Genomic DNA, 3,095 nt, shown 5'->3' with positions numbered 1-3,095 from the left:
AATAGTTAATTGTATGTGTCAACTTGACTGGGTCAAGGGCTGCCCAGATATTTGTTCAAATGCTATCCTGTGTGTTTCTGTGATGGTATTTGTAGATAAGATTAAGCTTTAAATCTGTAGACTTGAGTAAAGCAAATTGCCCTCCCTCATGTGGGTAAGCCTTATGTGATCAGCTGAAGCTTTGAGTAGAACAAAAAGGTTGATTCTCAGTGGAATAAGAGAGAATTCCTCCTGGCCTTCAAACTGGGACATCAGCTTCTTTCTTGCCTTCAGATTTTAACTGAAACATTGACTCTTCCTGGGTCTCAAGTGTGATGTTCTTTGGGCTGAAACTAACTATTGGCACTCATGGGTCTCCAGCTTGCTGACTCACCCTGCAGATCTCAGGACTTGGTAACTTCCATAATTGTGTGAGCCAGTTCTTATTATAATCTCTTTATCTACCTATCTATCCATCTAATCTATTTAATTTATCTCTATATCATATAATATATGTGTAACAAATCTCTCTCTCTCTATATACATATATGTATATATGTATGTATTTATATATCATATCTCCTTGGTTCTTTTTTTAAGAGTTTTTTCTTTCTTTAATTTTTTTATTGTTCTTTTTTTTTTTTTTTAAATGAAGGTACTGGGGATTGAACCCAGGACCTCATGCATGTTAAGCAGGCACTCTACCACTGAGCTATACCCATCTGATCCTTGGTTCTGTTTCTCTGGAGAACTCTGACTAATACAGGGTAATTTGTGAATTTCTTCCTACTGACCAATTTTTCCCTTGACCTCATGTCACTTTTTCCAATTTCATCTCATATCTAATAATTTTATTATTGTGTCCTGGGTATTTTGTACAATATGCTTTAGAGAGTCTATATTCTGTTGCCTTCCTCTGAAGAGAATTGAATTTTATTTGAACAGGGGGTTAAATTATTAATGAAGCACCTGGTCCTTTTCAAGGCTTAATTTTATGCTTTGTTTGAGTGAGTCTATTTTTGGTTTATACTTAGTCCTAGGGTGAATTCCTTAGTGTTGGGATGTAGTCTTTTCCCCTAAGGCATGGCTTTTCTGGAGTTCAGTGGAAAGTTTGAGATGTTTACTAAGACCCTGTAACTTGGTAGAACTTGAATTCCATACGCTGTCTGTCCTGTGGCAGGATGCTGCTGTTGCCCACGTTTCTGTTCCCTCTTTCAGCCTTCCAATTGTTGCTTTCCTCTTTAGCTCCTAAGAGCCTCATTCCGTGAATACACAGTTCAGAAATCAGCCAAGAATTTGAAGACTTTCTATTCAGATTTTGAGGGTTCATTCCTCTTTGGCTCCTTCCCTTTCTCGATTTCCTCCTTAATTTCTAGACACTCCGTCAACATTAAACTCTTTCCTCCAACACTTCAGGCCGATAAAATAGGAGTTTTTTGCCTGAACTCTATCCACCAAAAATTTTACCACATGGACTGGAGAATTCCTTCACGGTAAAGTGCAAGTAATTGTAGCTCTCAACCACGGAGGGTTCCTTCTTTCAAGGTGTGAATTCCCTTCAGTTTCTGTTTGCTTTTACTGGCTCTCTTGAGTCTTCAAACAGCTGTTTTAAAATACATTCCCCAAGTTAGTAATTATTACAGCTGGAGTTCAGTCTCTGCCACTATTGGAAGCCAGAAGTCCCTGGACGTTGGTTTAATTGTACAGTGCCTTATGGCAAGGTATTTTCACCTCTCTCTGCCTCAGTTTGTCCTCCCAATTGTTGGGAGTATTAAACAAGGTCAGGGATAAAAATGACAGAGTCCAGCACATAGTAAACCCTCAGGAAACTTGGGCCATGTTATACAGCTAGAGTTTGAATCCAGTCTGGCTGCAGAGCCTTCATCATTGTGCTGTGTTGTCCACACCTGCAAATGTGGTACACGATGTTCAGTGGGTTTGGACTGTCCAGTTTCACAGACAGGACATAGAGGCCCTATGAGGGGAAGAGGCAGAGGCCAATTCTATAGAAGTAGGCAGTTAAAAGGGAACTTTAGAGCCGGGCTTCTTACCTTGGAGTTCATGAACACACGTAGGTACAATGAGTGGATTTCAGGCAGGTCTCGTCTTCTTGAAACTGAATTATGAAGTGTGTGTGTGTGTTTATGTGTATATGCATGTGCATTTTTTCCAGGATGGGGGTTTATATGCTTTCATTGGATTCTCAGAGAGGTCTGTGACTCCAAAACACAAGAAGCATGGTTATTCTGAACACTTTTGGGACCCTATTGATAACCTGATCTAAGCTTTGGACACCCTTCCAGGAAAAAAATACCTTTGAGATCATTAGGTGTGATCATATTCTATAAAAGAGGGAGTAGAGGCTCAGAGAAAAAGAATGATATGCTCAGGGATGGATGGAGTAGTGGTAGTACTGATGATGTGAAGATGATTCACTGAGTACATAATACATTCAGGGAGCTGCCCTAAGCACTTTATTTTATTTATTTTTGAGGATTTTTTTATTGAGTTATAGTCATTTTACAATGTTGTTTCAAATTCCAGTATAGAGCACAATTTTTCAGTTATACATGAACATACATATATTCCTTGTCACATTTTTTTGTTTCGCTGTGAACTACCACAGGATCTTGTATATATTTCCCTGTGCTATACAGTATAATCTTGTTTATCTATTCTGCATGTGCCTGTCAGTATCTACAAATTTTGAAATCCCAGTCTGTCCTTTCCCACCCTCTGCCCCCTTGGCAACCACAAGTTTGTATTCTATGTCTATGAGTCTGTTTCTGTTTTGTATTCATGGTCTGTTTTTTTTTTCAATTTCCCATGTAAACAATCTCATACGGTATTTTTCTTTCTCTTTCTGGCTTACTTCACTTAGAATGACATTCTCCAGGAACATCCATGTTGCTGCAAATGGTGTTATGTTGTTGGTTTTTATGGCTGAGTAGTATTCTGGTGTATAAATATACCACCTCTTCTTTATCCAGTCATCTGTTGGACATTTAGGCTGTTTCCATGTCTTGGCTATTGTAAATAGTGCTGCTATGAACATTGGGGTACAGGTGTCTTTTTGAAGTAGGGTTCCTTCTGGATATATGCCCAGAAGCAGGATT

General features: G+C 38.9%; 1 non-coding gene across 1 annotated transcript; it reads right to left on the bottom strand.

The window, feature by feature from the left end:
• Positions 1-629: 629 nt before the first annotated feature.
• TRNAV-AAC (transfer RNA valine (anticodon AAC)) lies at positions 630-702 on the bottom strand. Its single transcript has one exon. It is a non-coding gene; the product is annotated as a tRNA-Val (tRNA).
• Between the last annotated feature and the right edge of the window lie 2,393 nt (positions 703-3,095).

Source organism: Camelus bactrianus, chromosome 3, assembly GCF_048773025.1.
Source record: "Camelus bactrianus isolate YW-2024 breed Bactrian camel chromosome 3, ASM4877302v1, whole genome shotgun sequence".
NCBI classification, from domain to species: domain Eukaryota; kingdom Metazoa; phylum Chordata; class Mammalia; order Artiodactyla; family Camelidae; genus Camelus; species Camelus bactrianus.
The sequence above is the reverse complement of the archived record's forward strand: the minus strand, read 5'-3'. Positions and strand labels throughout refer to the sequence as shown.